This window comes from Hydra vulgaris, chromosome 03, assembly GCF_038396675.1.
Source record: "Hydra vulgaris chromosome 03, alternate assembly HydraT2T_AEP".
Classification (NCBI taxonomy): Eukaryota; Metazoa; Cnidaria; class Hydrozoa; order Anthoathecata; family Hydridae; genus Hydra; species Hydra vulgaris.
Window position 1 is genome coordinate 69,930,768 of NC_088922.1, and position 24,233 is coordinate 69,955,000.

At 27.7% G+C, this 24,233-nt stretch overlaps 2 protein-coding genes across 7 annotated transcripts in view; one reads left to right on the forward strand and one right to left on the reverse strand.

The window, feature by feature from the left end:
- LOC100205644 (uncharacterized protein DDB_G0283357) overlaps positions 1-5,771 on the reverse strand; it is a 36,050-nt gene extending 30,279 nt beyond the window's left edge. Inside the window, exon 1 of one of the 2 annotated variants that reach the window (XM_065794117.1) lies at positions 5,480-5,771. The gene's annotated coding sequence lies outside the window, so the exon portion shown is untranslated. The remainder of the gene's footprint in view (positions 1-5,479) is intronic. The other variant, XM_065794119.1, reaches the window with a different exon arrangement.
- Positions 5,772-12,547: 6,776 nt separating this feature from the next.
- Positions 12,548-24,233, forward strand: part of LOC100199718 (rho GTPase-activating protein 20) — a 65,519-nt gene continuing 53,833 nt past the window's right edge. Inside the window, exons 1-2 of one of the 5 annotated variants that reach the window (XM_065794128.1) lie at positions 12,548-12,785; positions 13,091-13,233. The gene's annotated coding sequence lies outside the window, so the exon portion shown is untranslated. Of the gene's footprint in view, positions 12,786-12,864; positions 13,234-24,233 lie in introns of those variants that run through there. The other 4 variants (XM_065794129.1, XM_065794131.1, XM_065794130.1 and 1 more) reach the window with 4 other exon arrangements.

Here is a 24,233-nt window from a genome sequence, read left to right on the forward strand (position 1 = left end):
TTGAAACCATTTAGTATTCAAATGTTTGATTCCGTAGTTTTCTAGTTTATTAAAGAGAATATAATGATCAACAGTGTCAAATGCTTTGCTAAGATCAATAAATACACCTAACATATATTTATTTTCATCGAATGTCTGAAAAATATTTTGAACAAGATTAGTAATTGCTTGATCAGTGAAGTGATTTTAAATCTAAATCTAAATTATAAAGAATATTGCTATTCTCAAGAGAATAGTCTGCGATACATAATGTATTCTAATAGTTTTGATAAGCATGGTAGTGTCGAGATTGGCCTGTAATTGGAGACGCTTGTAACATCTCCAGATTTTAAGACTGTGGTACCAGTCTTAAAATCTGGAGATTTTAAGACTGGTACCACAGTACCTTGCAATTTTAAGTTTATCAGGAAAGATTCCTTGTTCCAGATATAAAACACCTTTATTCGGTTATAAGAAACATCGTCAACGCCTACACCTTTGTTTGGTTTTAAAAAAGAGGCAGTATCAGATAATTCTTTTTCATTGTCCACGGAACACAACAGTTTGATAAGCCCAAAGTTTTTCATCAAATTTGAGTTGCATTAGACTGAAGATAAATCAATTATTGAAACATTTTCTCCAATCATTTTTTCCAGTTTCAAAATTTATTAACGCACGCATATGTGTTTGCCGTGATTGCTTCAATAATTGTGTTCAGTTTCCTGAAGTCTTACACTGGTCCTTTGTTTTGCTGCGCAACTCCCATGAGAGAAACCAGACCTTGTGTTGGGTCGTGTTTTTCTAAATTGTATCTTTGCAGTCATTTTTCTTTTTTTTAATACATTCAACAATCTTATTCCCCAGAATTTCAGGTTGAAAATTCATTTTCCACGTAGTTTTCGATATCTACGTAATTATTTATTTTCCACGTCGTTATTTATTTTCCACGTAGTTATTCATTTTCCATTTTGTTTTTCAAATGATGCTGTAAAATTTCGAACTATTATATTAATTGACATCTTTTGACACCGCTTCTTAATCTAAGTAAACATTTTTTCTTCTAAACAAATCTCACCAGTTGCAGATAATGAAACTCCACCAAGAGCTAGTATTCCAATTATATCCATCAAGAAACACTGACCAAGTGGTTTGAACTCGACCACAAGTGCTTTCAAAAACAATGTATTTCCATTTCCCATTTGGCGGGACAATCAAGTTTGGCTAACACCTTCGCACAGCTGTCCTTATCCATTAATAATTACCACGCTAACTTCTTGTTTTTTATTGTTGTTGCACATATTTTCATAAACCATGAAGTAAGTCTACCCTGAGTCGATTAACACATTCTGAGGAACGTTCTTTATGTCAAAGCGTATGGTAGGTAACGCAATTTCTGATTGCTTAGGGAGATAACTGGCGAAAACATTTTCTCCCTTGAGTTATTTTTTTAACACATTCTTAATACATGTCCATACTCTTCTCACAAGAAACATAGCATTTCATTCTTCTCACATCTTTTAACTGATTTGCTTTGATTATTGTTTCTTCGTAGATGACAGTTTTTCACAAAATGATCAGGGAATTGGCACTCATAGCATATTAATAGCATAACGATTTAGTTTGATATTTTTGCAGTCTGGAGTCAAAAGGTTTTTTTTTTCTTATAGAGTCAATTGAATCAGCAAAAAAAATTTTTTTTTTTTGTTACATTCCTAGATCAAGAATGTAACGAAAATAAAAAACGAAATATTTTTTTAGAGTGCTCTTACAAGAATTTGTTTAGTTGTATGATCGTCGATACTGCAAAACCTGATCTCTACAACCGTCAAACTTCTTTAAGAAGTACAGAAACAAAGACACACGCAATTACTTTTTCTGGTAGCCCACAATATGGGGCAGATAACCAGCGCAGTTCCATCAAAGAGACATTGGCTGCCTCTTAATGCCTTAGCTTTTTTGTAATAAACTGCTCGTAGGCTGTAAATGCGTCAATGGCAACTGCTTCTAACCTTTTTTATTCTCTCAAAATTTTCTTGGTCAATTACCGCTAACTGTTGGTAGACTGCAAACGTACCATCAATAGACTTGATTAATGTGGTTGTAAGTTTAATGTGGTTGTCAGCTAAGTATTTATTGACTGTCTTCTCAGTGTGACAAGGTGCTCCAAAAGTAAACGGTCTTCATCAACACCTTTCACCAAGTTAAGGCAGAAATTACTACATTAGGAAATCAGCATTTAAATATTTTAAATGCTGATTTCCTAATGTAGTAATTTCTGTGCTGAGCATGGCGACCTTTAATTTTTTCTCAAAGTTTTCATTAATTATCTTTTAATCCGCCGTTTCACCTCAAGAGGAAACATTGAAATCAAGGACCAAAATTATTCTTTTGTCTAAAAAAAGAGACTGAAAAACAAACGAAAGCTTTAGAAACAAAAACCTTTTTGTTTTTAAAATCTCTTAAAAAAGTGAAGGATTTTGAGGTATTTAGTATGGCTAGATTGCGTTTGACTTTTGATAAAAATTCGTCTTCCACAAAACGCAAAGTTGGTCACCCAGTTGAATTGCCTCTTGATCCCAAATTAAAACACCATTTTTAGAATAATAGTATGGTTTTCATATGTGAAAAACTCACCCAAGTATCACATTCTTCAGCACTGTTGTTGACTCGGCCTTTTAAAACAGAACTTTTCGCGAATAATATTATAAATATCCGTTTTTGGAATAATATTATAAATATCCAAATTTAAAGAAGGAAGTACAGCTATTAAGTTATTCCTGGACAACTTGGTCAAACGTGGAATTATTAAATGCTCTATTTTTGATAAATAGAGTGACAAAATAAAAATAAAAAATAAAAAAATGTCATCAAGAAACTTTTAGTAGTACTGGATTGATCAGCAATGACGGATCCAGCATTTTTTGGTGTTTGAGGTAGCTAACTTCCTGACATGGAGCAAACTCCAAACGTTTGTATGTTTATACATATGTCGAACAATGATGCTTTACAAAAATATTGCGATGAATGGAGGGCTGGGAACAAAAAAGCCTGAAATTTCTGCCAATAAAAAGCGTGAGGAGGAACAAGTTGACGAAATATTTTTTTCAACCAGACTTATATTCATTGATAAAATTAGGTAGTCGGTAAAATGCGAATTGCTAACCGCAAACTGTGAACCGACAAGTTGCTAACTTTTTTGCGAACCAAGACATTATATTTAATGACCACTACAGTTATGGTATTTTAAAAAACGTTTGCTCATCAATTTTTTTATTTAAATTAAATATAATAGAATTTGATATATTTTTTTAAAATTATATTTCTTTTAATTTAAATTTTATGCTTCTGCTTGAAGTCCATAAATTATAAAATAAACCGCTTAATGGCAAACGAAAATTAAAAAATGTTAGGTCATTAACAACCAATAGAACCATTGTTTACAAAAATGTTCGGATTTTACCGATTTGCAGAGTTCGTGGTTTGCAATTTACATTTTACCGACTACCATAAATTTCAAGTTTTATAGTATGATCTCTTAGCGTTCAAAAATAATGATCATATAAATTTTGTAACAGCCTCAGATTAAGGGGGGTTTAAACTTTATATGGTCTTGTTTTTGAACGCGATAATACTATGAAGCTTAAAATTTATCGATTAATATAAGTCAGGTTGAGGATAGTACAAAAAACATTTTATCAACAAGCTGGAAAGCGGCATCTGTCATCCCTATTTTCAAAAATTCTGTAGAGCAATCTGATTTGTCTAACTACCGTCCCTTTAGTCTTCTTCCTATCATAAGCAAGGTTTCTGAATCTTTAATTAACAAACACTTAATCTCTCATCTTGAATCTAATAACTTACTTTCTGACCATCAATATGGATTTCGATCTTCTCATTCTAAAGCTGATTTGCTAACAGTAATAACCAATAGGTTTTATCGTGCATTAGATAAAGGTGGAGAGGTTAAGGCCATTGCTCTTGAAATTTCTAAAGCTTTTGATAAAGTTTGGCATGCTGGTCTTCTCCATAAGTTTTCTTCTTATGGTGTATCCGGTAACATCTTTAGGATTATTGAATCCTTCCTTTCCAATCGTAATATAAAAGTTGTCCTCGATGAACAGAACTCTTCTTCTCATTCAGTAACTCAGGGGTTCCTCAAGATTCTTTCCTTGGCCCTATACTCTTTTTAATTTACATTAACGATCATCCAGATATCATCACATCTAAGTTGGCATTGTTTGCTGATGTACTGCCATTTATTCTTGTCATGATAAGAAGCCAAAACTCACTGATTGATTGGAGGGAACATTTGAGCTTGAAAAGGATCTCACTTCTGCTACAGCATAGAGCTCACAGTGGCTGGTGAACTTTAGTTCAGATAAAACTCAATTTTTTCAGCCAATCGTTATTGCAATAAGTTAGATCTTCCTATATTTATGAACGGTTATATACTCAATGAGTCATCTACCCTTCATCTTTTAGGATTAACTCTTACTTCCAATCTTTCTTGGAAACCATATATTAAATCTGTTGCAAAACTAGCATCTGCTAAGGTTGCATCTCCTTATCAAGCTTCAAACTTTCTTACTTCGTATTCTATTCTCTATCTCTATAAATCTCAAATCCGGCCTTGTATGGAATACTGTTCCCACATCTGGGGCGGATCTTCTAATAATGCCCTCTTTCTTTCAGACAAGGTGCAAAAATGCAACCAACCTCCAACCATTATCACACAGTCGTAATGTTGCTTCTCTTTCTCTTTTCTACAAATACTATATTGGGCACTGCTCTAAAGAGCTAGTGCCTCTTGTGCCTACTAAACTTCATTCTCGTGTTACTCGTCATTCAATTAAGTCTTATCTTTTTTCTGTGAATGTTTCTAAGTGCTCCAAAAACTCTTATTTGTCTAGTTTTTTCCCTCAAATATCAGCTCTTTGGAATCTGCTTCCTTCATCTTGCTTCCCTGATTCATATAATTTGCAATCCTTTAAGTCGTCGATCAATCGTTATCTTGCTCTTTAAACTTCATCTTTTCTCTTCCGGTAACTTTTAACTCTAATTAGTGGTTGCTTGCAGCCTTGTTGGAAGCGAAGATGTTTAAAAGTTTGGGATTGGGGTTGTTTGTGGGGAATGAAATTTTAGGGCTTTTTTGTTCCCAGCCTCCAATCATCGCAATTTTTTGGAAAGCATAATTATTTGACATAAATATAGAGATACAAATGTTTGGAGTTTACTCCATATTTGGAAATCTCAAATACCAAAAAATGCTGGATTAGTCGCTGTTGATCAGCACACTTACAGGTGGCAATATTTAAAACGGTTCAAATAGAAATCTTCAAAAGATTTAATCTTCCACTTATTTTATCCGATCTTTGATTTAAGAAATTATAATATGTTCAATCACAACTTTACCATTTGCTACATGTAGAAAAGATTATTTTACTGATTTATTTAAAAGAATCTAAAACCTTAAATTAAATGATAAAAAAAAAAATTATACCTTTTGTTGTGACAGAGCAGTCTAAATTATATTATTTTTACTTTTCCTTGCTAATTAAGTTTATAAGAAAACATATCTTATAAATTTTTGTACAAGTTGTTCAAGTAAGTCATTCTATTGTTGTTGTCATCATTTTTAATATCTTAATATTTTTATTGATGTCTTAAATTTCTCTTAGGGGAAAAACTAAGAAAAACTTTATTTTAGAATTACAATCTCTCTACGGTATCTATGACTTTATTGAGAGTTCTGCATAATATGTTTGCGTTTTTAAACTTATCAATCATATTATTCGATGAGCATATTTATGGAAAATCTTTTCAGCTTAATATAAAGAAAACCGCTCTTAATCGGTTTAAAACCAAAATCTAAACAATTTATCTTACACATGGATTATGCAATGGTAAATTTTAAATGTTTCTTTTAAATAAAATTTTGCTTGAATAAAGAATCAATAATAACAAAAAAATATTGTTACAGTTAATATAACAAAACTTAGAAATGATCAGCATTTTAAAATTTAGCAGTGATCAGCATTTTAATTTTCTTTCTTATTTTCTTTATTACTTAAATTTATTCGTCTTTTTGCAATTGCAGTTGTGTTCATTTTTTATTATCAGTTTTTGCTTATGTTACATCAAAATATAACAAATTTAAAGTTTTATTAAAGTTAAAAACCTTAGTCCTATCCTTGACGCCTCTGAACCAAGGTGTTATTTTCTGTTTTTCCAATTTTCTTTTTATTGTACTGTTTTTATTAAATGACCCTTGATTTAAACTTCTTTGTCCTAACTTTCTGGCGAAATTTTAAATATTAACGTTCACAATTCTATTGATTTTATTCAGCGTAAAGATCTTAATGTAAACAATACAGATTGTGAGGCATTATGCGTTGAGATAATAAATAAATTAGCTAATAATTTTATAACCAATGTTATTTATAGAACACCACCAGCTGGTGTTCTATAAATAGCATTGGTTTAAAGTTTAAAAACACTCAAAACTTATCTGCGCATATTCCTAAACACAAAAAATATATTGCAAAAGCATGTTTACGTAGTTGGGGATATCAACATTGACTTACTCAACCATGCCTTAAATAGTGAAGCAAAAACCTTTATTGATATTCTTCTCGAATACAACCTTATCCCAACTATAAACAAAGCAACAAGAGTAACTAAAAAATCATCGACATTATTAAATAATGTTATAACTAACAATTTTCATAATAGCCGTTTTAAAACTGGTATAATCAAGACTGATTTAACCGATCATTTTCCTATATTCCTTATTACTGAGAGCGTTACTCTAAATAATGCTACCCACAAATCAACAGTATTCATGAGACAAATCAATGAAAGTTCCATATGCCAATTTAAAAATTTATTAAATAACTACGTCGATTGGAATCTTGTACTGCAATCACACGATGTAAATAATGCTTATGATTTATTTCTAAACCAATTTTCTAAAATGTATGATAAGGCATTTCCTTTAAAAGTGAAAGTAATAAACTCAAAGTCGGTTGTATCCCCATGGATGACCAAAGGCCTACTAAAATCATCAAGGAAAAAACAAAAATTGTATGATAAATATTTAAAAAATAAAACTTATAAAAATGAAAATAATTACAAAAATTATAAAAGTTTATTTGAAAAAACTAAAAAACGATCAAAAGTAAATTACTATGCTAAACTGCTTGAAAAAAACAAAGGAAACCCTCAAAAAACATGGAGTGTTATTAGAGACTTAATTGGGAAAAATAAAATTGAAAAAAATAACTTACCGCAAAAACTTATTATTGAAGGAAAAATGATTTATCATAAAGAAGTTATTATTGAGAAATTAAACAATTTTTTTCTTGATGTTGGCCCAAACCTAGCAGCGAAAATTCCAGTAGGTCAAAAAAAATTTGATTCATATCTTGCAACAACTGATTTAATTATGGAAGAACCGATTTTAACCAAAAGTGAACTACATACTGCTTTTAATAGTCTGAAAAAAAAAAAAAAAAAGTGCAGGTATAGATCAAATTAATGTTAATGTAATTAAATCTGTTTTTGATATTATCGAACCCTCATTATTCCATATTTTTAATCTCTCCCTTAAATCAGGTCATATTCCAGATAAACTAAAAATTGCAAAAATAACACCTATTTTCAAATCTGGCGATGAGACCAATATTTCAAACTACAGACCAATCTCAGTCTTACCCTGCTTTTCTAAACTAATTGAACGCATTATGTACAACAGACTTTATAAATATCTATCTGAAATAAGATTTTATATAAAAATCAATACGGTTTTAAAAAAAATCATTCTACTAACCATGCAATAATTGAATTGGTTAAGCATATATCAAATGGATTTAATAGTGATTGCTATACAATAGGGTTTTTTATTGATTTATCCAAAGCTTTCGACACAGTAAATCATGAAATTCTTTTGAAAAAATTAGAAAACTATGGTGTTAAAAATCAAAGTTTACTTTGGTTTAAATCATACTTAACTAACAGAAAGCAATTTGTACTTAAAGAAACAAAAGACTCAAAAAACAACTTAATAACTTGTGGAGTACCCCAAGGTTCTATTTTGGGACCATTATTGTTCTTACTTTATATGAATGACTCATATTTATCATCAAAAGTATTAAATACTATCTTATTTGCAGATGACACTAATTTGTTTTATTCTCACAAAGATATTACTGTTCTTTTTAAAATATTTAACGAAGAATTAGATAAGATCAACAAGTGGTTTATAAGTAACCGACTATCATTAAATGTAGAGAAAACAAAATTTATCCTATTCCATAAACCTAGTAAAGCCGAGAATATTCCTCTTAAACTACCCAATCTTTTAATCAATAATAAAATAATTAAAAGGGAATTGATTAAAAACTTTCTGGAAGTGCTCTTAGATGAAAAATTGTCATGGAAATTTCATATTAAATATATTGAAGGTAAGATCTCAAAAAATATTGCCATGTTATACCGAACAAAACCTTTTCTTAATAACGAGTCTTTAAAAAATTTATATTTTTCGTTTATACACAGTTATCTTTCATACTGTAACATTTCCTGGGGTAGCACTAATCACACTAAACTCAAAAAAATTTATAGTAAACAAAAACATGCTTGCAGGATAGTATTTGGGGCAAATAGAAAAACACAATGCGAACCTCTCTTACGTCAGCTTGGAGCTTTAAATATTTATAAGCTTAACATTCATCTTAATATTCATCATCATTCATAACATTCAAGTAATGTTATTTATGTTTAAAGCAAAACTTAGGTTTTCTCCAGTAACATTTCAATCCTACTTTAATGAAATCTCCCATAAATATCCAACCAAATTTTCAGTGAATAACTTTGTGGTTCTCATAAACCTTCTTAAATTAAGTTCGTACCAAATTCAATATCGGGGACCTTTAGTTTGGAAAAAATTTCTTCCAAGTAAAAAACAAATTTCTTCTTTAGTTAAAAACAAATTTCTTCTTTAGTAAAAAACAAAACTTCGTTTTAAACTGCACTTTGCAAAGTTTTAAGGATGATTCAAAACGGTATTTACTGAACATGGAATTCGATATATTAGATTTCAAATACCTTTTTTGAAAACAATTTAAAGGTTTGGACTGAATCGCTTGAAAATAAATTAAATCTTTATCACTTTCTTTAGCTTTTATTAAAATGGTTTCTAACCATTAGTATAAAAGATAACGAAAATAAAATTGTCTTTTTCGTTCATATTTTTGATGATATTAAATAATCAGCCCAAATACTTATGTTTACATATATTGCTTTTTTTTTTTTTTTTTTTTTCTTTAATTAAACAACGCTTTTTTTTTTTGTGTTTTTATAACTTTCATGATTTTCTGTCGTTTTTACTTTTTTATTTTTAAAATTATTCTGCTGGAAGATTGTTAGCAACAAATTATTTTATTGCTGAAGTATTTGATTTGTTTTTGTTTTTGTATTTATACTGTCTTTTTGTCTTTTATCATTTATTGTGCATGTAAATTTTTGTGTGACGGGGCTCGGTGATAAGACAACCTGTCTTCTTCTTGCTCCGGCCAGGATTTTTCTTTTATTGTAATTTCTTTTTTGTAATATTTTTTGTAATATTTATCAACGGCAAAATAAATAAATAATAATAAAAAAAAAAAAAAAAAACTTTATATTTTTTACGTAAAGGTCTAGGTAGATTGACTCCGCCAAAGATTGGCTAGTTGAGAATACACTATTATAAGATTCTTATCTTTTTAACCGCTCAAAAACCGTTAAAAAGTGTGCAATGAAAGGAGCGTAGGCTTTTTATTGTTAATTGCTGCTTACTTTCAAAGTTTGTATGTTTATAGTTGAGAGCTACAAATTAAATGAATTAATTTGTATTTAAAGACAAAGGCGATTCTACGGGAGAAAGGTGTGGAGGGGATGGGATATTATACCCCCAAAGAAGGCGGTCGTCAAGTTATAGTAGGTTTTTTAAGGAATATAGTTGGCTAGTTGAGTGTTTGACACGTTTGAGTATTTTTTAAGGAATGCCCCACCCCCACCCTCCTTTATTTTATTCTTAGAATCGCCGATAATGAGCAAAGTATGAGGAAATTGCTTAAAGCAAGAGAAACCACAATACTTTTGTTTAATTTTATGACTTTATGACTTTATAAGGTCTAAAAGCCGAACAACAAAAGATTATGGAATCAAATTTGAAAGTTGTCGATAAATATAAATAAAGTTTAAAATTAAAAAAAAATTAACAAATTTGACTTATTGCCCTCCTATTTGAGATTAGGGGGGGGGGAGGGCTAACGTTTTGGGGTTTTATTGTTCCCAGTCTCCAATCACCGCTATTTTTTGCATAGCATCCTCATTCCTCATATATATAAGCATACTTAAATATAGAGTTTTCTTCATATTTCAAAGTTGTTTAGCTCAAACATCAAAAAAAGTTGTCTACGGCCTTGTGTGTGTATATATATATATATATATATATATATATATATATATATATATATATATATATATATATATATATATATATATACATATATATATATATATATATATATATATATATATATATATATATATATATATATATATATATATATATATATATATATATATATATAAATGCTAATAAAGTTTATGTTTAAGCTTCTCATCCATTTAATATAATACTATTGTTATCTTAAGCCGGATGTTTTCCAAAAATCACTATGAGAAATTTCAAGAATAAAAAAACAGCCATCCGTTTTCTAAAAAGAATTGTATTAACTTAAATTGTATTAACTTCTTCTCGTCCTTTATTATTTTAGATTTGCAATTAAATCACTTTTTACTCTAGTTGTTTAAATATATAAGAATATTTTTAATTAAGTTAGATGAATCGGAAACGGGTTTATTGTTGCTGCTTTTTTATTGGTTCATTTTAGGCTTGACGTTAAAGGCTTGACGGAATAACACAACGGTAGCGGTAGAGTGTCAAGGAAAGTGTTACGAATGATTAAATAAAAAAAACTAGAAAATATTAACAAAATGCCAGTTTTTTTATAAATTGTTTTCAGTAATAAAAAAGGAGAAAATACTTAGGACAAATAGTAGAGTTTTTTAAAGTAAAATAATTACAATATATCTTTGAAAAAAATCTTAAAACGTTCGAATATGTATAAAACGTTCGAAATATTTATAATATGAAGAGAATTATAGTAATGGATTTTTATTATGGAATATAGTTTTTTTTTTCTGCAAATTGTAAATACGTTGCATGCATATATATATATATATATATATATATATATATATATATATATATATATATATATATATATATATATATATATTTATATATATATATATATATATATATATATATATATATATATATATATATATATATATATATATATATATATATATATATATATATATATATATATATATATATATATATATATATATATATATATATATATATATATATATATATATATATATATATATATATATAATTCTATACCACGTTATGCTTACCGAGGATTTTAAGAAAGAGCTTTTGCGTTGTCTTTACGTTTTAGTTGACTCTGTTATGGTCGCTTGAAGCATATAGCAATTAATTATTTGCGGAAACTAATAAAGTTAAACGTCTTTAAAATAATCGCAAAAAAGTTAACTTAATTGACATGATTCTTTTTTTTTAAACGTTAAATTTTTTTGTTTTTATTTGTTTGCTATTTTATAATGTTTTTGTTATTCAATTTTATTTTTGTATATTTCAATTTTATATAATTTTATTTTTATTTTTATCAATTTTTTTATATTATTTTTGTTTTTTATTTTTGTTTTACCGACTGATTTATTTAGGGACTGGCAAAAAGGATTGTATATTATATACACTCCTCTTTGCAGGTACAAACACACACAAACACACAGGGATAAGAAAAAAAAAAAAGCACATTTGAATGTATGAAAAATAACGTTTAAAAATTTTTTTTAGGTTTCTTCGCATGCAATTCCTTATTTTAATATTTTTAGAATATATTCAGGAATTTTATTCTTCAGAATACCATTTTTAAAATTTAAAAAGACACGTAAAGCATTTAAAAAAAGTGTAGACTGTTCACGTAAATACAAAAATCCGGATAATTGTAGTTTTGGAAACTTTTATTAACAAAAAAGGTAGAAACATACACAATTTCAACTTTTAGAAACATTCGTTCCTAAAAGTTTCAAACTTTTTTGTAAATGATGAATGTTTCTAATACCACAAGTATCCAAATTTTCATATTTTTAGGAGTATAGTATTTTTAAAAATATATTTAAAAAAAGTTTTACATGTCTTGTTAATAATATAAATAATCCCTATTCTAAAGAATAATTTATAAGAAAAATTTAAAGATGTACTTTGAATAAAACTTAATATTGTTTTTTTTTTGTTTTTAATTTAAATTGCATAAAGTTGATTTTTTTTTTAAACTTATTTGTCGTAAACAAATTATTTTTAAAAAATGGTCATTGAATTTAATACCATAACGTTTGAATATCTTGAGATAACTTATTTAATTCAAATTTAACAAATTAAACAAGTTGAAATAATCTCTTACGCGGAAAATTGGAATTTCTAATTCAATTACATAGTTACGTAAAACAAACACGTTGTATCTAAAAAAACTATTTTATTAGCCAATTAAAGTTGGCTAATTAATTATATGCCATATACATTTTACTTTTAAATAATTAAGTAATTTGCAACATGTAATAACAACAATGTTAACACTATTTCATCGGCTGCCGTTTAAACTTATGTAAGTAAATATATATTTTTGTTGTTGCAGTTATTCACATTAAAAAAATTATTTGCGTGCTATAAACATACATTTGTATGCGGTAAACATAGAAATTTAAAATAGTTTGCTTTGACATTGTATGTAAATAAAACGCAAAGTTTTAGTTTTAGCGAGTTATGCAAATACCGTGGTAGCATGCTTTATGATTGCGCAAATATATCTTGTAAATATTATCCGAAAGTATTATATTATATCCAAAAATGTTGAAGATTGTCAATCTTTTTAATTCTAGTTAATATTTTATGAAAACTTCGTTTAAACAGATCGAACAACTCGCACGCTTGGACATTAATTAGCAGCCTTTGTTCTACTTTAGTTTACCGTGGACATCCGCTAATACATTTCCGGCTGTAAAGCATATATCCGGCAATTAGAATCTTTTACCGCAAACGTCCTGCTTATTAAGGTATGCCTTACAATAAAAATATTTGATAAGTGATATTTTATACATTTCAGTTTAATATCAGAAAACTTTAGTTTTACATTTTTGATTTTTATGCATCCATTTGATGATTTTTAATTTTTAAATGAACTTTTAAGTTTTTGAATTATTTTTAAAATGACTACTTTTCGTTTGTAATTTTTTCAAAATATCAAACTTGTATTTTACATTGATATACAATCAATGTAAAATACAACGATGTTTAAACGTTCAAAAAACAATATTCGATATTTAATACGATATTCATTACAAAAAAGTTATTTTTAAAAAACAATGGAATTTTCAATATAGTGGCAATAATAACGTCATGATATTAGGTTAAACATAAAAATTACACGCCGCTTGCAATCAAGACAATAAACATTTTAATCTTTCTTTGTTTAGCAACAAACAACTTTTAAGCAAAAAAAGTTTGGCTCAAAAAAAGTATTTTAATATAGACTCATAACAGTCGCTTCATCGATAACCGCCTTTTACCATAATTCAAATCAATCAATAAGCGCGTGTGATAATTGTAACGGATATTTTTTCAATCGTTAAAAAGTTATTTGACTTTTTTAACTGAGATAACTTTCTTTGGCATCCATTGCAATGGATGCCTAGAAAGTTATTTAATTAAAAATTTGTCTTATATTGATTATCCTCATATTGATAGTATTCACTTGCTAATACAATCGATGTATTAACATGCTTAAAAATACCTCAACTATTATTACTACGATTGTAATTATAGTAAAAAGAAATTTGCAAATATTCTTATTTTTTATTAATTTTTTTTTTATTTTTTATAAAATATTATTTTTTTATTATTTATTATTTGTTAAAATTTTTTCTTTTTTATTAATTGTTTAAAAAATTATCGAATTTTGCACTAATGCTTTGGTGCAAAATTTGATAATTTTTTAAATTATAAATACAATCACAATAATAATAGTTGTGGTATTTTTAAGCATCTTAATACAATCCATTGATTGTATTAACAAGTGAATACTATTAATAAAGGATAATCAATATAAAACTTATTCGTATAAAAAAATTATTTTAATTTTTTATTTTTTTGACATATTCCATTTATAATGATGCATTTTTAGTGCTTTTCCATAAAAAAACATTTAAAATGTTCAATGTTTTTATCATTTTAATCATTCTCTTGTTAAAGCTAATCATCAAATCATGGGTCAAAGTTTGAAAAGAAAAAAAAAAGATACATGGTTTAACGGACTGGGTGATTTGATATAAATCAATTGCGTCAAATTAACGTAAAATTCTTAAGTTATATGTCAAGCAAACAACTTCCTCATTTTTGTGAATAAATTTAAATTTAAATTGTAAGCATAACAAATTTTGAATTATGTTTCAAATTACTGGATTAGTTTTAAACTAATTTTTTTTTTTAATATTTTTTGAATTCTTTTGCCGTCACAAATGAGTTGAGGGGAAACGTACAATTTTTTAGGACTCACGAGCACAGTGTTTGTTAGAATAATATTTTATTGAATTTTTTTAGGGTTATGCGACCAATAACGGGTGACACAACCAAGGGTTACGCGACCAATAACGGGTGACACAACCAATATAGAGTGAAGTACCCAAAATACGGTACACGTATATAAATAAAGGGCGATTCAATTAAGACAGGATTACGCAAAACAAAAAGGGTCACACAATTAAAAGAGGGTGTCACAGCCAAAAGAGGGTGACACAACCAAAAGAGGGTTACACTACCAAAAACAGGGCTAATCAACCAAAAGTACTTTAGATATTGTTATTAGTTTTGTTTTTGATTGATTTATTATTTTATTTCAAATTACAAAGTCACTAAAGGTCCCTTAAAAGTCCCTTAATCTTTAAATTTTATTAATTAAAGCTGGTCAACCAATCAAGAAAAAAGCTCCATCGCTAGAAGTGGCATCCAAACAAAAAACAAAGCTCGACCGCCAAAAAATAGATCTACAAAATAATTTGCGTTTTATTTCAGATTTGTAATTTCCGTATTACAAATTTTAACGTCTTTTAACTTTTTGTTTTTAACTTTTATCATAATTTCTACAAATCAAAACCGTCGGTGCTTTCTACAAATCAAAACCGTCGGTGCTTTCTACAATGTAATCTAAAATCGTCGGTGCTTTCTACAGTGTAATCTAAAATCGGCGGTGCTTTCTACAGTGCAATCTAACATCAACTTTTTCTACAATGCTATAATCGGACTTATTTATAGTGAAAACCTAATGTCGACTTTATTTACACTTCAACGGCAAAAACTGAAACATTAGTTAAAATAAGTACCTCTATTTTTTTTTTTTTAAAATTCGAGATAGACATATTAAATTATATTATTCTAGTAATTTGATTAATAGTAAATAAGTCTTTTTATTTATAGTACATAAATTTATTCCAGTTCTCTAGAGCATATCGTGATCCTTCACTATTTAATTCCTAAAAATACCTCAATAACTCTAAAAATGTAAGTTCTTTAAATCTAAACTCAAAAAAAAAAACTTATACAAATGAGAACGTATATTTGTTATTTTTATCTTATGCTTTTTAACATGATTGAATATATTCAAAAATATAACAACTCATGAATCAAAAACATAAAAATTGCTTCATGAAATTATTAATAAAGGCTATCGGTAACTAGACTATACACGGTTTTCCATGACTACAAAAAATAAAAACATAATGAAAATAAAAAAATGAAAAACTTTTTTTTTTTTTTTTGCAATACAAATATTTATATGGCGCCATCCATAAAAAATGTTAGTAAATAAAAGGGAGGGGGTGGGAAGGGGTGCTAAAAAGTTTGACAATAATTGACAATGGGAAAAGAGGTGTATTATTTTATATGTATGTATATATACATATATATAAAATAAATATAAACTTTTAAATAAAAGCGTATTTTTTACGATTGTAAGTTTCGTGGTAACAGTAAAAGTTTGTTTTTCTTATGAAAATATAATTTATATTAACCAATAGACTGACTACGTCAGTCTATTGGTTTGTTGAAACTTGTTCTCGTGATGACATTTGGATATTAACCCGCCTTTTAATTTTATAACTCTTGCATTTTTGTACAACTAAACTATTTGTTTTTCGTATAAATACTGTCCACATGATCGGCATTTTCTTGTAATGCATTATGGCATGAAGCATGAAAACTATATTCGTAAAAAATGTAGTAAAAAATTTTTATTTATCATATATATATATATATATATATATATATATATATATATATATATATATATATATATATATATATATATATATATATATATATATATATATATATATATATATATATATATATATATATATATATATATATATATATATATATATATAAATATATATATATATATATATATATATATATATATATATATATATATATATATATATATATATATATATATATATATATATATATATATATATATATATATATATATATATATATATATATATATATATATATATATATATATATATAAAGGGTGTCCCAAAATTAACGCGAGATTTGAATTAAATAGAAAACACAGTTTTTAGTCGTTTGATTGTAATTTTTTTATTGAATCATAAAGTACATAGGAAAGAGTTATTTATGGAATAACAAATCGGGCATATGGCCTCCACGGCTTTGCATACACATACGCACTCTTTCGTCGAAATTTTCCATGACCATTTTGCATAAAAGTGGCTAAATTTCGTTGATGCAGCGTTGAATCTCCTCTTTTAATGCAAGGGTGGTTGTGGGCTTGTTAACATAGACCTGTGATTTCAAAAAACCCCATAAAAAGAAATCTAATGGTGTTAAATCACACGATTTAGGGGGCCAATTTTGATCACCAAAACGAGAAAGTACACGACCTAGAAATGTCTTATGCAGTAATTAAATTGTTTCACGGGCTGTATGGCATGTGGCACCATCTTGTTGAAACCACATATTGGCCACATCAATATCATCCAATTTTGGCAGAAAGAACTGTGTTATCATGTCGAGATATCGAGCACCAGTAATAGCCTACTTGACCATTCTCCTCATTTTCAAAAAAGTATGGTTCAATTATGCCTCCATCCCATAATCCACACCAAACAGTAACACGTTGTGGATGCATTTGTTTTTCGACAATCACATGTGGGTTCTCGGAACCCCGAAAGCAGCAATTTTGGCGATTAACAAAGCCATCAAGGTGAAAATGTGCTTTATCGCCTAGGATGATTTTGCTCAAAAAAATAAGCATCCATTTGTTGATGTTCAATAATCCATTCAACGAACTCTCTTCGCTGTGCATGGATATTAGGCTTCAGTTGTTGTGTTAATTGAATTTTATAAGCATTGAGAAACAGATCTTGAGTGAGTATACGCTTTAGAGAACTTCTTGAAAATTGCAATTCTTGCGGCCGCCAAGCTTTCATTGGTCTTATTGATTTTGATGCGATTTTGCAATGCGACATGTAACAAGTCAAAAGATGGCGTCAATCCAGAAAAGTACTATGGAAGATCAAGAAATACTACTCCAAAAACCCAAAACATGAAACGTTTTTTTATTGTGAAGGATATAATGATGTCAAGCTGACAAATTCCTACTTAACTGCCTAATTGTGTGAATGTTAGTGCCCTCACAGATGAACGTCTATTGAAAGACATTTTTTTTTTTTAATTTATTAATTATTTTGGTACTACAAGAAGTCTTAACACTTCTTGGAGCAGAACACCACGGACTAGCATTTAACCAAGGAATTCTACACACAGACCAATACACCACGGCTGCGTGATTTTATCCTTGATCGTATCAGTCGCATTTAAATCTTTCTCACAATAATATTTGTGATAGTTTTAAATTTTGCAGAAAACACAATGATTTGATTGTTAAAATGTAGCGACTTGTTATGTTCTTAGACGAAGCGCAAGTTAGGCAGTTTGCTGCGCATAATGTCAACGTTCTCCGGCTACGAAACTCACACATTATTAACCGACATGCATCTTCTATTAAACCATATCCAACAATTATGATTTGAAGTGCAACCAATTTCCGTGGGGTAAAAAAGGAGCTTTATGGGAGTCATAATTGAGACCAAAATTATTATTTCTAGAACTACATTATGTTTTAAAAAATCTTTGTTGTCACCTTTTTTACTTTACAGTTATTATTTTTATTGCTTCTTTAAATTTATTTTCTAAGCAACCATTTTTTTTTGTGAGCAATAAAATCTCCATGTAGCTTAGTTTTTTTTTAATGAAGTTCTAAATTTTACTTTTTACTTTTTTTTGTGTAGAATTTTTACAGGATACATGTTTACAGGATACATGTTTACAGGATACATGTTTACAGGATACATGTTTACAGGATACATGTTTACAGGATACATGTTTACAGGATACATGTTTACAGGATACATGTTTACAGGATACATGTTTACAGGATACATGTTTACAGGATACATGTTTACAGGATACATGTTTACAGGATACATGTTTACAGGATACATGTTTACAGGATACATGTTTACAGGATACATGTTTACAGGATACATGTTTACAGGATACATGTTTACAGGATACATGTTTTAAGTGCTTTTTTTTAAAGGCATTATTTTTTATCATTGTGTTCAAAATTTACAACTATCACATAATACATGTTTTTATTATTGCATTTTTTTTGGAAAATGTATTATTTTGCTATAAGTGCTTCTTTTAAAGGTATCATTTTGTATCACTGCGTTCAAAATTTACGACTCTAACATGATATATGTTTTTATTATTGCTTTTTTTTGAAAAAGATGACCAAAGCTGCATATATGCAAAGAAGTTATTTATTAATTAGGTATTAGTACATCATATAAACAGGTATAAACAGTCAAGACTATGCTGATATTTCAATAAATATGTTGTAAAAATGTGGTATGTTTTGTACATTGTTGTAAAGTACATAATGTTGCTATGAACACATAATATAAATTTGACACTAAGGGGTTGTCTATAATTTATGCAACAAAATATTTAATTAATAAATAAAACAAAGGAAATCACAAGTTTTTCTTTGCAGAACCTTTTTTAATTAAAGCAAGTGTTTTAGTGGATAAAAATTGCCGCAAAATGATAGTGCAAATAAAAATAGTGCAAATGATCTACTTTTACTTTTTAAATGAGTGTATTTTAAAACATTGTGCACATGTTAAGTACATGTTGTTATGTACACTGATTATTCAGCATATAAATGTACAGTTGGCATATATAATATTATATAAATGTTTTACATCGAGTGAAAACAAGGCTGCAGTAATAACTAATATAAGTTGTAATTTTGCCATTTTTTTTTTTAAATTTTGATGTTTACAGTTGGCGCCAGTTTCTTTTACAAAAACACGTTTTCTCTCATTTCTTACAAAATAATAAAAAAAACAAATTCTATGCATATGCTAGAGCTGTAATAGGATTTAAATATTGACTATAAGTTTTTACAACTTTTTAAAAAAAGTTTTACTGCCGCTAGAGGACTTTTTTTTTTTTAACGAAAAAACACTACTTTTATTGAGCATAAATAGTAGGTTTTATTTAAAATAAATTAATTTTAATTAATTTATTTTAAATAAAACTTTAATTAATGTATATTTTATAATTACCGTGGTGTTGTACGTGATGTCACCGTTATAATGGATGAAAACTATTAATAATGCTAGTTTAAAGACATTTTTATTAACAATAAAAATGTTATATACCCAACATTCTGTGACTAATTATTACAGCACTGATTATTAATATTACATTAAAGTATGTAAAATGGAACTATAAATGTAACCTTATAATTGTTATGTCATCAATCACGTCAATTTATTCAGTATTTACCAAAACGTCTAACAATATTATTTACCACAACTGCTTTTTTGCGAATGATCAGGTCATTTTTTTACTAAATATTTGGATAAATAGCAACAACAACAATAACAACAACAACAACAAAATAGCACAGCTTATAATCTATTATTTCCGATATATTTTGCCATTTATGAACAAAATATACTGAAGTAAAAAAAAAATTTAATGGCAAAATTATCTCCTACTGCAGTAACAAGGAGAGAGATAACAGAGAGATAGAGCAGGATTTTCTAAACAACCAGAGATTTATGCGGATTATGTATATGAAACATCTCGTTGTTAAAACTATATCGAGGCTACCGCGCAAAAAAAACCAGAAGAAAAAGTCCTTTACTGCCTATACCCCCCATCGACACGGTCTTGTACTATTACAATCGTTGAAGCTCAAGCAATATCATTGCTTGATCAGCACACAGGTGCTGGCTCAGACATAGGTGCTGGCTCAGACACAGGTATTGGGTCAGACACTGATCAGAGGTGCTGATTATTTAGATAAAGCGAAAGACGCAAACGAAAATGGAAAAGAATAAAGCGATAAGATAAGAGATATATTAAGAGATAAAGCTTAACAAATAAGATTATCATTACTCTCTTTATCACAAGCCTGCGACAGGTGTTTCAAGCAGAGGTGCTGCATTTATAGGATGTACAGTGTTGGAAGAAATAAATATAGTTTCAAAAGGAGACCAATCTAAAGTTGTTGATAAAGTATAAGATATAATAAGATTCAAAGGGAGAAAAAAACGTACTTAAAATGCAACGAAGGATCACAAAAATTTTCAAATGTTTGTGATTATCGCTCACATCTTAGATGAAAATCTGATAAAATTTTTGTAAAATGTCTTGCACGAAAAAAAAATCTTGCAATTTTGCATCACATTGCAGATGTGCAACATTTTTTAAACAAGTAGAAAGATACATCTCGGTAGCAATAAACTTGCTACCGAGACCTCAGATCAGATTTGCGGTTTGGTTAGTAGAGATGGATTCGTACAAGACTTGCAATGCAAGTATATATATATATATATATATATATATATATATATATATATATATATATATATATATATATATGTTTTTGTTGTTGTTTTTTTTGTTGCGAGGGGGGGGGGGGGGCATCAAACCCACTAGCTACGGTACTGTATATATACACAATATATATATATATATATATATATATATATATATATATATATATATATATATATATATATATATATATATATATATATATATATATATATATATATATATATATATACGTAAGTGTATATACATGAATAAAGAAAATATCTTTATATTGTCATGTATAACATTGTATACTTAAAAAAATGCTCAATAGATAAACTAGAGCTATATAGTATATATGTTACTGTTACCCGCAGTACCAGGAATTAGCTAAATGTTAATGTTTATAAAATAAAATTAAGTTAAATTATATTATAAACATTAGCATTTAGCTAATTCCTGGTGCTACGGGAAACAGTAACATATATACTATATATATATATATATATATATATATATATATATATATATATATATATATATATATATATATATATGTTTTTGTTGTTGTTTTTTTTGTTGCGAGGTGGGGGGGCATCAAACCCACTAGCTACGGTACTGTATATATACACAATAACATATATATATATATATATATATATATATATATATATATATATATATATATATATATATATATATATATATATATATATATATATATATATATATATATATATATATTGTTCTTTTATCTTTACAATGTTGTGATTCTACCTATAACTGATACAAATTTACAATGTTTATAAAATATATGATGGTAAGAGAAAAAATAAAATCTCACAACTTTATAGAATACAAAAAATATAACTGCAGGGTATCATTATTATTAAAAGAACGCGGGAAACTTGCAGAAGACCAGATGGTCTTGTCATCAAGAAACCGCTTGTGCTAAGTAATATTTTTTGTATTTTTGTTTTTACATGTTTCTAGTTTCACAAAATATAATGGTAGTTCATTTTATATTGGATTCACATATAATAAAATGTAAGATAATAAATAATTGATAAATGCTAGATTTTTTACACATAAATATATGATTAGGCATAAATAAAATTATTTTTGATTTATATATTTTTTTATATTAATATTTGTTATTGAAGTTTTTTGGGATTTTCGTTTCAACGTTAATTTTGGCTCTAGTTTCAGTATTAGTTTAGTGTAAGTTCATATAATTGTTTATATTTAAAACGAATTTTTTTAGTAAGATTTTCAAACAATTTATCTAATTTTGTAATTATGGCATTTTTGGATATCAGTTTATTATAGAGATAGGGACCGCGATATGAAATTGTGAAACGCGATAGTTTTGTTTTTCTAAACGGTATATAAAAGTTTCCTACTTCTCGAGTGTCATATCTATTTCTATTGCTTTTAAAGAAATCATTTGAGAAATGTGATGAAACAAGCCCGAGTTTATATTTCAGCATAAACAATAAGTTTTGATAAATGTTTATTCTATAGATGTTTAGTGCATTAAGGAGTTTTAACAAAGGTTCAGCATGAGTGAATTTGTCTTTTTTATAGACAATTCTAACGGCATGTTTTTGACGTGATTTCAAATTGGATTTATTGGTACTTGCCCATGCTATATTACCATATGTATAATAGGTCTGTATAAATGAGAAATAAAGATGTTTTAGATTTTCTTGGGATAACATTGGTCTAGCTTTGTATAGCACGCCAATGTTTTTGGTTATTTTAGTATTTAAATAGTCAATGTGTGCTTTCCATGAAATATTTTCGTCAATTAGTAAACCGAGAAATTTAGTTATTGAGGTTCTTTCAATATTTTTGTTTTCTATTTTTAGCAATGGTAATATATTAGGTATTTTTTTTCTTTCTTGGTTGGGATGGAATAAAATGTAATTGGTTTTTTCTGTGATTAAAGAGAATTTATTAGATTTTAGCCAGATATTAAGTTTTTCAAGTTCGATATTCGTTGTTTCAAAGAGTTCTTCAATAGACTGAGATGAATAAAATAAATTAGTATCATCTGCAAACATTATTACATCAAGTTTGTTTAAGACTTTCGGAAGATCGTTAATGTATATTAAGAACAATAAGGGAGCTAGAATGGAACCTTGGGGAACGCCACATTTAATCTTAAGCAATTTTGAACAGATATTTTCATCAGTATTAACACATTGCTGTCTGTTTAGCAAAAAAATTTTAAACCAGAGTAATGCAACATTTTTTACGCCATATTTTTCCAATTTTTTGAGCAGGATAGCATGATCAACAGTATCGAATGCTTTCGATACATCTATAAAGATTCCTAAAACAAATTCTTTATTAACAAATGAGTAGTTGATGCTATTTACAAGATCTACGATTGCATGTTCGGTTACATGTTGCTTTTGAAAGCCGAATTGTTTTGTATTTAAGATGTTGTTTGTTATATATTGGTATAATTTATTATAAATTATTCGTTCGAGGAGTTTTGAGAATACAGGAAGAATTGAGATTGGTCTATAATTGTTTAGTAAGTATGGTTCTCCAGTTTTATATATTGGTACAATTTTTGCAATTTTCAATTTCTCTGGAACGGTTCCTGTTGTAATTGAAGATTTAAATATTTCGAAGAGGGGTTTCTTTATTATCGGAAAGATACTCATTACAATATTGCTACAAGTTTCATCAATTCCTGGTGCTCTGTTGATTTTTAAAGAGTTTTTTGCATTTTCGAGTTCTTCATAGCTTAATCCGTTAAAAGTTAGTTCGCTATTTATATCAGTAAAATAATTTTCAAAGGAGTTATTTGCGGTTTGAATTTTAGACGCCATGTTAGGGCCAATATTTGCGAAGAAATTGTTGAATTGTTCGGCAATAGAGTTCTTATCGTTGTGTTCTATTTCATTTATAATAATTCTATCTGGTAAGCTGTTTGTTTTTATATACTTTTTTCCGATTATTTCTTTCATGATGTTCCGTGTTTTTTTGGTATCTCCATTTGTTTTTTGAAATAATTTAGAATAATAAACTTTTTTAGAATGTTTACTGATTTTTTCGA